This window comes from Typopeltis vanoorti, chromosome 1 (genome assembly GCF_054136105.1).
Source record: "Typopeltis vanoorti isolate ZY-2024b chromosome 1, IOZ_Tvanoo_1.0, whole genome shotgun sequence".
Lineage (NCBI taxonomy): Eukaryota > Metazoa > Arthropoda > Arachnida > Uropygi > Thelyphonidae > Typopeltis > Typopeltis vanoorti.
This window is the reverse complement of record NC_143549.1, coordinates 84,386,403-84,402,095: the sequence shown is the minus strand read 5'-3', so window position 1 is coordinate 84,402,095 and position 15,693 is coordinate 84,386,403.

Sequence of the window (15,693 nt, the reverse complement as noted above, 5' to 3'; positions counted from 1 at the left end):
TTTTTCCACGTTAAAAAGTCTGAACTGTTATTACTGTCCCCAAATGATCCGAATTCAACAGTTCGTTGGCTGAAATATGTTGATAATCAAAAATAAAATCTCAGTACATTAAACAAAAATGATAGTGCATTTATGGATAAAATATCAGCACATTACTAATAATTAAATCGATTATAATAAATTTCTATTCGAAACAAAAATCGCTCAACATTAACGGACAAAAATATTATTAGTTGGCAGTAGATGGCGTAGTGTGTTGCATGCTGTGATGTGACGCATATATAGATTGCGGATAAAGTAAACGGGGGATTGTATGGTATTGAGTGCCCCTAATGTGTTAATACTTGGAATAGGTAATAATAAAAAATTAAAAAAAAAAAACATTTTCAAAATCGACAAAAGTTGCCGAATTTAAAATGCATGAGTTGAATTGGGGGTAACATTTCTTTCAAATAAGATATTGCTTCCAGACTTCCTTGCAAATCTATGGTAAACAGGATCAGCATAAATTATTTTTAGGAACTGAACCCACTCACTCATATACACTATTAAAGCAGTATTTCTAGCTTATTTTTTTTAAAATCATAATCTCTAAACTAATTTCCTTAATTTTGTTTTAATATCCTTTTACAACTCCTGCTTTCTTGATATATATGTATTTGGTCTTCACCTTCCACACTGTTCTAATCTCGCATTATTTATGGCTTATTTTAAATTCTAGAACTTTTAATACATTAATTCTGTGAAATTATCGCTTTTTACAAGTATGTTAATCAGTTTTAAATCAAGATCCCCTCAATGAATGCAAAAACAAATATTTTTTTTAGAAATATGAAGTTATTTTTTTGTGAAATTGAACTTATTGTATACTTATGTTATTCGAGGCTGTGGGTTCCACAATCCATTTCCCCTGGTCTAAAGATCAAGTATGAAGATGATACATAATACGAATAAATGATTGAAATAATCATTTATTCGTATTATGAATTTAATGATACGCTCATGGGGAACGATTTTCATTCCCAATTTTATCTGGAGAATGTTGATATTTACTTCTCGGTCAAAGATTAATTTCATCTATGTATCATCATATGGTACAATAAAGTGCATTACTTGTAAAAAATGAATAAACTTGAGCACAATATCTCTTTGATTGTTGCTTCCAGCCTATATATAGGCTACGCACACGTCGTTCTTCATATACACATATGAATAAACATTATTCAAACATTCCTGCTTCATTTTTTCACTAACGATACTTGTAATGGCATTCCTTATGCAATGCATATTCCTACAACACTTCTAAATCAAATGTAATAGTTTATTTGTATAATATAAGGAAACAATAGTTTTAAGTACAACTGGGACTTCACCAATTCGTTGTTTTTTTCCTGTACCCGAAATATTTTATCCTGTGAGAAGTGTCACATCTCTTAACATTACGCTTTGGTCATACTCCAGAACCACGTATGACTTAAGCTGAACTATTCTCAGCGTGACTTCATTTCGGAAGTTGCATATTAACTAAAACTGAGATAAACAATAACTGAAAATGACTCGTAACTCACAAAGTCAAAGAACACACATATGATGACCTCGATAGCCTCAGTTGGTTTCGGAAGTCATTCTGACCATTCTTGGAATGATGTTAAGCGCTTGGAATCGTATACACAGAAATAATCAAGTTTAATGCGCAGAAAATGGAAATATATTCTGTTTGGCAACAAGATTTAGATGAATACAAATTAAATAGAAGTACATTGAAAAAAATACCGAATGGGGATTTGAATATTTCGATTAATAACGAATTTTAGTTCAGAAATTATATTGGCGGGACAACAAATAAGGCTGAGAAGATTGCGATATTTATTTAAGTCATCTGCTTCCTTGTAGGAGAAAACAAATGATCACCGCATCTAGTTAACTTTGCGGGGCAAAAAATTGTAGACTCCATTTTGGTTATAGAAAGTCATTACTATGAATGAATTATTGTGACTCCTTCAGTTCTGCTAAGAAATTCCATTTCGGATGATTCAATTCTTCTTTCATCAGCTTTTCTTTTATTGTCTATATCTCACCGCTATAAAGTAAGGTAGGTTTAGCTACTGTATTGTAGATTCTTATTCGTGTGTTTTTGTACATATATTAATAATGCCTGTTACTTTTAAAATCTTTGATACCTTTGGTTCTATATTAGCTTCATTTTCATTTGACATTGTGCATCCAAAATATCTGAATGTATTTACTTGCTCTATTATTTTGTTGTTTATAACTGTTTTGCTTCTTATTGGATTAGCACCTTTGAAGGTCATGACTTTTATTTTATCTGTTGATATTTCCATATCATATGTTTTTTATCAGATAATTTAGACCGCATAATGATTTTTGTAGTTCACCTTCATTGTCTCCAAGGATTATTTGGTCATCAAAAACTAGAGTATCTAAGCTGTTCTTATGGTTTATCTTGATTCCTCCTTCATTAGTTGTCTTCTATTCTTTTATGATTTTATCTATGTATATATTAAATAAAACCGGTGAGAGAGCAACACTGACGTACTCCTCTATTTATTAGTTTCCAGCTTGATGTTAAATTATTATACTTCACAGATATTTTATTATCTTGATATATATTAAATAAGGCTCTAAGGTGTTGCAGAATGATTTGAATAGGCTAGAATTATGAGTATGGGAAAATGGGTATAAGTTCAATGTGAGTAAATGTAAAGTCATTCAATTCGGCATGATTAGATATCCAATGTCATATTATATTGGTGGGATTAGGCTAGAAGACACTGATGAGGCTAGGGATCTTAGAGTGTTAATATATAAGAAGTTGAAGTTCAGGGGCCATGTGGCAAAGATTGCAAATAATACAACTCAAAAGATAATTGCAATGCTGAAACGAAGTTTCACATGTAAAGATAAGGATGTCATTTTGTCTCTTTACAAGACCTTGGTAAGACCTCACTTGGACTATTGTGAGCAGGTCTAGTCTCCTGGTTTCCGTTGTGATTCTGATATATTGAAGAGAGTACAAAGGATAGTGTTAAAAATGATATCAGGATTGTGGAATACTGATTATGAAGACAGACTGAGAATTTGTAGACTGCAGACACTAGCAAACAGCAGAAAGAGGGGTGATATGATTGAGACTTACAAACTTCTGAAAGGTTCATACAGGATTTCAATTGATGGAATTTTTCAATTTATGGAGGGTGGGGGAAGGACAAGAGGGCATCCTTGGAAGCTGAGAATGAAGGTTGCTAAGAGGGGCGTGAGGGCTTGATTTTTCTCTCGGAGAGTGGTATGTGATTGGGTTGGATTGTCTTTGGAGGTTGAGTGCAAGCAGTGTGAATGAATTCAAGAATAAGTATGATAGCTGGTGTGTGTAGTATGTGGCATGCCTTGATGAGTCTCTGACTGCCTGGAAGTCTCTAATATTAATAAAAGAGTTGGTTTGGTATTTCGTATTCTTCCCGGATTTCCCATAGGGTTCCTCTGATAATTTTATCAAATGCTTTGGTGCAATCTATAAAAGCTGTATGTTTCTGCGTTTATTTCTCTGTGTTTTTCGATAGCAATTTTAACGAAAATGCAGAGTCTATGCAAGACCTGCCTTTTCTGAATCCATTTTGTTCTTCTATTAATTTTGAGTCTACTATACGTTTAGTTTATATGCTGAGATTTTTGCATATACTTTATAACATGTACTAAGTAAGCTGATGCCACGATAATTATTACAATCAGATTTGTGTTTTTTTTGCAAATGAGGATAACTATTGCTTTTGTCCAATCTCGTGGGCATTTTCCTTCTTTTCTAATCATATTATAAAAGTTAAGTAACCTGAGCGAGAATTCAAGTCCTACATATTTGATAAGTTTATATTGTCTTTTCCTGTTTTTCTTTGGGTTAATGCCTCTATTAATTCTTCTAAAGTGATGTTGTCCGAGTTGTTTACAAAGGGTTATTTTTTGTTGTTGTTGTTTTGAATGTTTTCACCACACCACAGATCTTGGTAGTAATTTTGCCATGTTTCTATTTTAATGGTATTCATATCTGCTTTTTCTGTAGTTTCATTAGTTTAGATCTTTAAGGATTTTATGTGTTAGGTTCTTTTGAGCGTACAGTCTAATTTTTTTACAAAATTGTCCCATATGTTTCTGTTCATTCTGCTGCATGCTGCTTTTGCTATTGTTCTTTTTCTGCTGTATTCGATTTTTGATTCTACTGTATTGTCTTCAGGTTGAGCCAGTTTTTATATGCTTTTCTCTTTTCTTCAATAATGCATTTAATTTCGTCATCCCAGTCCCTAAGACCTCTTTTTTTTCTCACGTAATTGAGACAATATAGTCAATATATGAATATAAATATATGAAAGTAATGTACATATGATTATCTGTAATTTTCAATAATGCAATTGATCATATATATATGCTACTTACTGAACAGATCAAAATACTCATTCCAGTCCCTGTGGGGGTCATGAAACTGAAATTTTGCATAAATGTAGTTTTTTTAGAGTTCGTTATGTTTGAGACTGATAATAAAAATTCAAAATCCTAAAGGTCACACTTACGCTATTTCCCTTTCATACTAGTCGTTGACGCCTCATCAACAAATAATATGAAAGTTTTTGAAATTTCTACAGAATTCCCCAATTGGGATTATATATGTGTTAAAAATCATCTTTCTGATAACCAAATTATCAGAAAGATATGTCTTCACTTCCCTGTGAACCTTCAAACTTCATGAAGGTGTTATGTAATTATAGTATTATATACTTCGCCAGTTGTTAAAATGCTAATGTTATGTTTCCATTTTATGTCTACATAGCATTACATGTCAAATCCTTATTGAAAGTTTTATTTCAGATTTTGAAGTCTCTAGGCCATCCTTCTCGAAGTTTGTTTGGAGTTACTTCAACGATAAACACAATTTTACAACAGTGTTTAACTGAGGTAAACTTTAAACTTATTTTTGATATTTTCATATGTGATAAATAATAGTTAATTTGTATTTTGGCATCAACACTTCATCGCAGTGTTGATGTCAAACTACACAACATATAACTCTCTTAATCAACAAACGAACAACATATAACTCTCTTAATCAAGACCTTTTATATTTTTAGTTTAATTTTCTTTCTTACTTGATATAAAGATATTAAGGTTTGACACTCACTTTGCTACATGGAACAATACATAAATAAATGTACTGTTTTCATCACATACTAGGGAATTTTATTCATATTTACTCTAAAGCAAGTTTTTCAGTATGCGTCTTGAATCAATTCGTTATCTCCTCGCTGAGGTCTGAAGATTCCCTTCAAATACACTATTCAAATAAACTCAAAAGACCCATATATAGATTAAAAGTACTCGATCTTTTTTTTAGTCTTTGTATGAGCACAAAGACTTTATGAAATTAATGCATTTTTTATTCCATACCAGGAAGGTTGCAAAAAGTATGACACATCATATCATGAACTGATGGGAAAAAATGTAAGGATTACATTGTTCAGAAAGATAAATCAAATTGAGTATCCCCTTTTGAATTTTTGGAACGTGAACTAGGTTGGCTATTTTGTGGAATGAGAAACCAGAGTTTCTGGGAGGAAAGAAAAAAAAAGCCATCTTTTAATGAGCCTATCTACCTAACCTTCACTAAAAGGAACACCGAATTTTCTGTTTCTGAATAAAGGTTTGGTCCTAATATAGTTAAATGAAATCCTGATTTGTTTTTCTTTTCCCCATAACAGAAAAAAATTAAGCAATAAAAGCAACTGTTTCTCCAGCATTTAAAGTGAACATCGAAATCATGCAGAAACACCTCGACTTGTGGATTATCATGTAATGCATTGTAATTAATGAGCATCTTGTGCACAGTTGATTTCAATACTTGTAATTTCCAGCTGCATATTCTGAGGTGCTGAATTCGGATGCTAATTCGAACTTTCTGGATGTAAATTTGAATTTTCGAAATGCTGTTCGAATGAACAATATAACTATGCCGAATAAACTTCAATGTGTGATTTGATTGGCATTTCTTTTAATATCCTGTGAATGAAATGCCCTCCCGTATAAATGTCTTGTAACCCTTTCCTTATTGTTCTATCACCAGGGTTCGTATAAATGCTTGTTGTATAGCTAGCCCGAAGAAATGGGTTTTGCATTTCTCGACATCGCATTGGAGTTACACACATACCTGCTATGCTCTCAATGACATCGAGATCCAGTTATTGCGGGAGCGGGGAGGAGATCGATATGTCCCAGTGACCATTCATGGACAACACCTCTTTTACATGGTGAATTACTTTCTGGAAGTTTCCATCACCTTCTGGATAAATACTGAACATGCATGAGCGTACGTTAATCCTTAGCCCACTCAAATTCCTCATGTGTCAACATAGCACATTAGAATTGTGAGTGGACTAAGGATTAAGAAATAAAAAAATAAAAAAATCCTTGACACTTGACACTAAGAATAATATTTTTTTTTTTTTATGCCATTCAAACCTTCCATTAGCTGGATCCCACGCCAGGCAGTGAAAATCTACCATCTGGTGATATTTACAAATATCCTTTGCAGAGTACGACGGAAACCTGTTCTGCATGTTAGAGAGAGGCGCTATCCACTAGGCCAACCATATACCTACTGCGTATTAGAAAAATGCCTTATACCGACACTCACTCCTTTGCCTTACACTTATGTGACAAACGTGATGGGTTCTGGTTGCATGCTGCTCACGTAATGTTCTGATGTTTCTTCTTTCACCTTAGCTGTAGCTGCTTCTTTTTGTTGGAGAGACATTAGCTGTCGTCTGTTCTACTGTTATACACACTTCAGAGTATAACAGCATGATATCGGATACGCCTTTCGCAGGCCCTGGTTGTGCGGCACGGTCTTTTGATCAACTGTAATACATATATTGAACTACTCATAAATAGTTACAGTATCATCGGCAGTTCAGTATATCTGTAGTCCTAATTTTCACTTTCTTTTTGATGACGTGTCCTATGGAAACTTAAGAGAAATGAGCTTTTAATAGCATAGTTCTAATTACGTTCTGTCTGTTTATATGGATTTTTGTCAGTCTTAATTGTGATCGGAATGATGAAAAATATATAAAAAAGGATTGAAAAGAGTCCGAAGATATGTACACTTTTAAAAAAAAAAAAAAATAGTCCCTAAAGTTGATGAAGCTATACGGATCAACTCCGAATATAACCTGGTGCAAGAATTTTTCTCCCTTTTTTACATAAAAAGAGGAAAAATCTGACTTGACTATAACCAATGAAAATGGGAGACTCAGTCTCTTCAGAAATTTCATAGATGTTTGGATAATTTTGATTAGTGCTGCACGAAGAAACAAAATTCTCATGTTCTTTATTTAATTTTGCAACTATTCTTTATGGATGGCAACTCTTTATAAGTAGAGCATAATTGAATTTAACACAAGAACACAATGGCTGTTCGGAAGGATTTGTATAGAATGGGAAAGGGAGTGGAGATATTGAGTGCTGGTAAGAGAAAAGTTTTGAAAAACTTTAAGGCCCATAGCTGGAAGGCTACATATTTTATTGGTGAAACTAGTGGCGGAGGCATTGAATTTTTGGATGATAGTAGAGTTGAAGTTCAGAGGATAAAATACTAAAGATATGAAGACAATCCAGACTATCGCAAGATAACCTTGTTACTAAGGTTATCTTGTTACTACTAAACAATGCAGAGCCTGTCAGGTCGTTATCAGCTAATCTCTGAACTACTGTGCAGAACGTGGCCGCTAGGATTTTGAGGAGAGAGAGAGAGAGAAAGAGAGGGGGGGGGTGTACAAGACGGGCAACAAACATGATGTTGGCTGCAAAGAATAGATAGCATGTAATTGATAGAATTTAGTAGATAAAAAGAAGGGATGATTGATTGAGAGAATTTACTTGATTACTGTTTTCCATCCGGCAAAGTCCCTCAATTTTCTGAATGGTATAGCAATAAGGAGGAGGCAAAAGCCATTACTGGAATTGTCGCAAGAGGAAGCGACAAAGAACATTTTTATGTGTTAAGTGGTGAGTACGTGCATCCCTTGTCTCAGAGATCCGTAGGAGGATACATGGTGAATGAGTAAGCAGTGGTATGATATACTTTATACCACATAAAGCAGACACCATGCGATGAGTCTTCTTGATCTCCATAGCAGTTTTATAATAATTTACGCCATCTGAACTTATGGTTACCAAATTTTGTATGGCTTTCTCTTTGGGCTGGAACCATCATAGGTGTTACAAGAGCTAGACATTTTATCGCTTGATGCGAATATCACCTTGGGTGACTGTGTAATAAAAGGCACTCGTTTTTAAGAAGATTGACACATTTTTCAAACGTGTCGTCGTAAGATGGTCTCCTTGTCTGTCGAGTCGCTCCAAACTGCAGTTTATTTGAAAGCGAAATTTTTATCCTCGGTATTTTCACTCCATTCGATAGGTTTCTTCACTTCATGTATTTTCAAAGGCTGATCCATCACTGATACTACATAAAGTAGAATGAGGTTAGGTAGAATGCAATTTTATTTTATTTTGAGGCATATCATCAACCAAAGCCTAAAATCTACATAAAAATGAAAGTCGAATAAGTAAGATGTCCTGCTAACAGTGGCGGAGAACCCCCCCCCCCCCTCTACCAACATGCAAATATTATGTTGGTGACTGCCAATTAACCTAGATTGCTTTTTTTAAGGAAGATATCTGAATCTTAATTCAGTTTCAATTGAGAACTTCTGTTTTTGTATTTGAAAAAATCAACATATTTGCATATTATGCATAAATTTACATTCCTTCTTATAATCATACAATTAAATTCCAAGATAGTTCTGTTTAAATTACATGTCATGAAAAATGTTTAATCCTAAATTATTACAAGATGGATTTAATTGCTATTATTCTTAACTTAGAGTTTGAAATATTTTAAAATTAAATTTCTCTTTTAACGGTTGATGTATTAATGCAGTGGTGGCGAACCTTTTTATGTGCGCGTGCCAAAAGTTTACATATCGAGTTGCTGACTTGCCGGCAAGTACCAAAAATTTAAAAATCAAGTTGCTGACGTGCCGGGAAGTTTTTAGTAGGGGAAAAATGAATAGAAAATTTATATTATTTATAATATTTTATAAATAATGATTTATACTTTTATAAATCCCCGATAAATAAAATTATTTATAATTTTATAAATAATATTTTATTCTATTTATAATATTTATTTATATTGTAAAATTTATTATTGTATTATTAAATTGATTTTATTGATGTTGGTTTGAAAAAAAAAAAAAACGGTAATGAGAAAAATATTTATGCATAGTAACTCACCATAGAAGTCAGCTGAGCAGCGGAAGCAGCAGAAGGATGGCAATTTGTCGGCGAAATGCTTACCGTATTTACTCGAATGTAACTTACCCTCGCTTATAAATCGCAGCCCTGATTTACAAAACATAAAAGTTTTGTATATACCTCGCACACGAAAAATGTTTAAACATGTTCACGTCGAAGCGATAGTGACTCGCTCCAAGCGGTAACAACACGCCCTCCCCACCAGACATCATACTGCAGATGCAAGAAAAACAAGCGTAGTTTTATTGTATCCCTGAATAAGGTACAGAGGCTTTTGCAGTCTGTGTGATATATTTCTCAACAAACAGTGTGATTCATTAGTTAGCGCCGTTTTTATTCCAGCTGTCTCTAATTGCACTATTATTGTCCCCCTCCCACAGAAACTTCTGTATAGATTCAAGCAAAACCATATGTTGCACTGAAACACAATATCTAACTAAAAACTATTGTTAATTTTTTAATTACATGAAATAAGTGTTTGTTTTATTGCATTTGAAATTCTCAATATCATTATGACAGATTACAAAGGCTAACTTCAAATAAAATTCTACCACGAATTGAAACATGTCATATAATTACGGCGACCATACGTCATTTATTTAAGAGGACAGTCCTTTATTTCACTGCTCTGTCCTTTAGATTTTTTTTTTTTTTTCTAAAATGGCAATTTTATCCTTTATTTTGTGAATTGAAATAGTAAATTGAATATTGATGCCAATATATTTAAAGATGCAATTCATAAATTTCACCAAACCTGCATTGATTATTTAAATAACTGGGACAGCTGTTTCACGGAAATGAAAGTATTTGAATGGGTCCTACTACGAGAAATCCCTCTGCGGGCGAAGATCGAGGAAAGTGTTTTGTTCATTTCTAGTCACTGGAACTTAAATATAAATGACAAAATATAAATGTAAATATAATTTACATTTATATTTCGTGTATTAAAAGTTGTCACCAGTGAAAAAATCGAAGAATGGCGACAAAATGACGAGTCCTGCAGATGTAGATGGGTTGAAAATTTTAAATATTTCGCAGAAAAATAAGTGTCTTTTAAAAACATTTTAAAAATCGTTGACTTTTGTTTATGTCTCCCTGGATCTAATGCCCCCCCCCCCCCCCCCAACTGAACGAGTATTTTCATTAGTGAACAATATGTGGACCAGTGAAAAAATCCAATTAATAATCAAAACATTGCAAGCATGCATTTATACCAAATGCAAGTTTGACATGAATTGTATACAGTTTTATGAATTTTTAAAACCCAAACCTGATTTATTAAAAAAAGTTCATTCTTGTGAAAAGTATCAAAAATAAAAAAAAAAAAAGTAATAATATGATTGTTTAAAATGCTATGTATATGCTTATATTTTACAATAAAAGTTATAAAGCTTTTTAGTTTTAGTGAAACAAATAAACGCAACCTGTTTTATTTTTATTTTTTATTTATTTATTTATTATGAAACAATTTCTGATTTGTCCTTTATTTTCTCCAAAAAAATATGGTCACTGTACATATAATGCGTGTGTGAGATCGCCTGCCCGCTCAAACGCAAACAAGCAGGAATAAAATTCAACCAAGGGTTGAAACTTTGTGTGAGTTGAGCCCGCCGCTAATGAGAAGTTCCCTCGGAACGATAAACGATACCCCGTCGTGAATGTGTTAAAACTAAGAAATATATAGTGAATGTTGTTATGACAGTTCAGATGTTATGGAATTCAGTTGAAGAGAATTAGCATTTCAACTCAACACTTGTCGGTTGCCTATGTCTTTGGGTCGCATGATCTTTTGTTAATACCGCACCAATCATATGCACGTCTTCGTAGCTGCTCTCTCGTGTAAAACAAAATTTAACTTGTACATATTGTAATAACTAAAAAAAATGTAAATAATTTATAAGCATATAAAAGGATATCACTTGAAAATCGTTGGCGTGCCAGCAAAATTCTCGGACGTGCCACCTCTGGCAGGTGTGCCATAAGTTCGCCATCTATGTATTAATGTATCAAAAAAATTTGTACATTCCCTGCTTACTTGATATGTAGTCTTCGATTTGTTTTAGTTTTTTTTCGTGGAATGTGAAACATGGAAGAATAATTTTGATACAGCGATATTCATGTAATAATTTTATATTATTACCTAAATTCATTTAGATTCCTTCCACTGCACAGCTACGAATTGCATATATTTTTCCCCCCTCGATCCTGTTTGGCAAAACGGTTAGTGTATCCGTTCTCCAGTCAAAAGCAGAACTCCAATAATGCCACGAGCAAGGATATTTGTGAATGGGTTTTAGGCGGGAGAATTTCGTTATCTGGCTAATTATTAGATGACGTGTTTGAAAAACTTAAGTGTTTGGTCTCTAGAGCAGGGTTACGGGATTATGTTAAAAAAAAAAAAAGCTTAAAGTTAATTTTAAAAAATTCGTAGCGCCGTACAGTGTAGTACTATTCTAGGTTTACAATCTTTCTTGGGTAGGAGTCAAATATAAAAAAAAGAAAAAGAAACAATTTATATTCTATTTAAATACGGACTTACCATACACACACACATTTTATGTGTAATTTCATTCATCATGTTATCATCACTAGATGGCGGCACGTCTGCCTGGTTCTGGCCAAAGTTTAGGAATTGCGATAAACAACTTCAAAAAACGCATCTCCCTTCCTTCGTTCATGTTTTTCATCCTCAAAGCGTTCATGAGTAGTTATCGTAAAGAATATTAAAGAATAATATTCGACTTATGATCAACTTAAATTTTGAAATAAAATGCTTAATTGGAGATAGGGTTATAGGAAATGACAATAATAAAAAATCATTTTTTGCATACACTCATTTTGTATAGTGATAGTCATTGTACAAGTGAATCTACAGCCGTTTTATGGCATACGTGTTTTGTCATTCAAGTCGTCCAATTAAATGACAAATTTTAGCAGTGATTCTAAATACCAAACTTAATCAAAGCCGAGCTGAATTATTATTACAGCCATTTCAAATTATTTTTTCAATAAAACCAGTTTAGTTACAGGAAGTTAATAAATTTGTGAGTAAAAACAGAATTATAATAAACCTTAAAGTCTTGGACATAGCACTGGTTTTACAAAGGGATTATTCAAATCATTCTGTAACAAAAAGAAGAAAAATAGATTTGAACCGCGTGTACATTTTCTTTTTCTGTTACATCATAAAGCCTTTTTAATTCCATTCAGTCCGAGTGGAGTTATTTCCCTTTTTCTTTTGTGACTCATTTGAAATCCTTACAACTTTATTGCAAGGCTATTAAATTTTTGAAAAAAATTTAATAGGATTGTTTTGCATTTGAGGATATTAGAAGATTGATTTAAACAGAGAAGAGAACTAGCTGAAAGAAAGAGGGGAAAAAATTCTCTAGTTCGACTACGAGTCTACACCCATACAGTACAAACAAAATAATTTATACGCTGCAATAAATATTTAATAAATAAAAAGTAAGGTGATTTTTATTCCTCAACTGGAGTAAGTTTTATCATAATGTCCAGTGGCACTGACGTTGATATAAGTTCATCGTTCAAAATAAAGAGTAGGTAACATTTATCCACTAATGGAATGAATGCAGGGGACCTCCATGCTCGTAAAAGTAAGGAACTTCTATGCTTGAAAGAGCTGTGTAGGAATTTCACTCCAATGTGGAAACCATCAACCAGAACTCATTCCGTAGAAATCATATTAATAAGAAGATGCTATAGTTTTTTACAGACGGCAACTATACATCAGACAAACATCAATCATAAATTATTAATAGGTGACACAACCAAGATTCTAAGGACTTCATGGGAGGGCATACTGCAATTCACTGTCTCTCTTATCTAATCCTCCAACTACGCAGCACTACTACCTTCGCAAGAGCTCGGTTAACTTACCTTCAACTGAAAAAAACATAAAAATTACTCTTGTCACGACGAGAATCGAACTCTGTTCTTTTCGATCAAAGGGTCCAAAACACTGTCGTTCCAGTTGAGCTCCCCCCCCCCCCCAGTTACGCTAAGGAAGCTTACAAATAACGGTACAGATTACACTGGTATAAAGAGAGTAGTGTACCTAGTCCTTTGAGAATAAAGTCTGCGATATGAAGCGAAGATCATCCTACAAATCTTTCCAATCGGATGGGCAAGCGTGGGAATGATACTTTATGCTTAAGGGCATCAGTCCAAATGAATTTTTTTAGCACAGATATAATGGTCTGTAGTTGTTTCTCCTGAAAGCATTAAAAATAATAAAAAATCAGCTAACGCCTTTTTATTCCCGTATATAGGGAGTAGACGAGGCTGTTTTCGCCCTATCTAAGTTTTGGAGACTGAGTGGGCAGTTCAATCTCCACTGGCACCCAATCAGAGATAGCTGGCCCAAGGCTATCACACTAATTAAGCGGCACGCAGTGAAGAGAGACGGCTCAACAAGTGCCGCCATTTCGTGGTCCCTAACTCTAACACTCGTATTTAATGTCTGTGAATAATGTGGGTTCTACGGTCGATTTTCTTGAGTTTGTGGGATGAAAAACCCGAGTTTCCTGGAGGAAAAAACCTGCTTTGCCGTGTCAGAGATCGAATAACTCGGGAATCGGTCTAAAAAAGGCTTAGAAAAATTTCTTCTAGTCGCCGACTAGATTCGAAACCAATAATCATTCCTTCGTGCAGTCAAGCGCCGTGGTGTGCAAACGCCACATTCACTGAGCTATATTAAATTGTTTGGTTTGGAAGATGAACGCCAGTGGATATACAGTATTTCTGAATATTGCATTGTTCCAGCATTCTAGTAGTTCCTTCCAGTATCCTAGTCTCTTTCGATATGACCGTATACCTTGTTATGTTGCACACGACCATATAATTTGAGGAAAATAATGTAGAAAAACTTGAGTGTACTGCAGTTATATGTGAACCATGTGCACTGCTTGGAAAGAAGTCATGGATATCCATGAGCAAGGTGCATCGTGCCATAATATAACGAGTCACATGCTTGATGCTCCCAAGTCAGTGCAACTGAGTCCAGATGAAATGGCTGCGAGAAGGGAATTGATGGAATCTAAAAGAGGCATTGAGATAGGCCTGCAGTATTTTTCATCCTATCTGTTCGGCAAATCGTTGACAAATTGTGCCATCTCAGGTGAACAGTAAGTGCCACCATACTGAGATGGAAGTATAGAATATCAACTGCAAGTGCCACCCACAATGAAGGACCCAACACACTCACCGAACGTCGTCGCAGGGTGCTACGAAGGATAATGTGTAAAACCACCATTCATCGGTAGATATGTTGAACACGGAGTTCCAGGCATCGGATGAAACACAAATCTTCACAAAAGCATTCAAAACCGAGGCTCACAAGATGAATTTCCATGAAGGACTGCAATATTCAAGCTTAATTATTCGAACCAACATACAGTCTTCAGTGGTGCAAAGAGCTTGTACAGTGGAACATGGAAGCTTGGAAATTATGTTGTGGAGCAACGAATCACGTTGAACCCTCTACCGAATGAACGGGGGAATGATTGGATGCCCAAGGCTGGATTAAGACCCATAGAGGCCCTAAGCACTTAAAAGATTTTGGTGCCCCATATATATGTAATTCAAAATATAAACAATAATAAACCATAAAATAAATTTCTATTTTTCAAAATGAAACAAAACTTATAGTAAGATGGAAAATAATGTTTATTTTTGTATACTTCAACTTTATTTAGATTTGAAAAGATTTCTCCTACATTTTTTTAATTGCGAAGTCTTTGATCAGATCCTCAAAATTAATCGCACGTAACACATCTGTTTCTATACTTAGTAGAGATAAAGCATTCAACATGCCTTGTTGCATAGTTGTTCTGATGGGATTTTTAATATTCTTCAACTGAGAAAATGAACGAGCAATTTGTGACCATTAATGTTAAAAATATGCGAAAGGCAATGTCTACATTTGGAAAGGCACACTCAATATTGTTTTCTACAATTATTTTATAAAGTTCAGCATGACTGAATCTTGTTTTTGCATTTTTTGTTGCACCGAACTTTTGGCGCACATATGAGTGAAACTGCTGAAGCTCAGCTGAGAAATTAGTGTTCAAATCCTCTGGGTAAGCATCAATCAGCTTTTGACAACACTGAAAATACTTTTTAATTTCAGTAGATGATGAACTCACTGAAGTAGCATTATGTGTCACATCACTTAGAAAAGAAAATCTCTCCGATATTTCTTTGTATATCTCTCCTCATCTCAGTTTCAAGTTTGTCAACAATTGTGTAAAAGGTTGTGATACAAAATTTATCTCTAGCATTCAGATATACTTT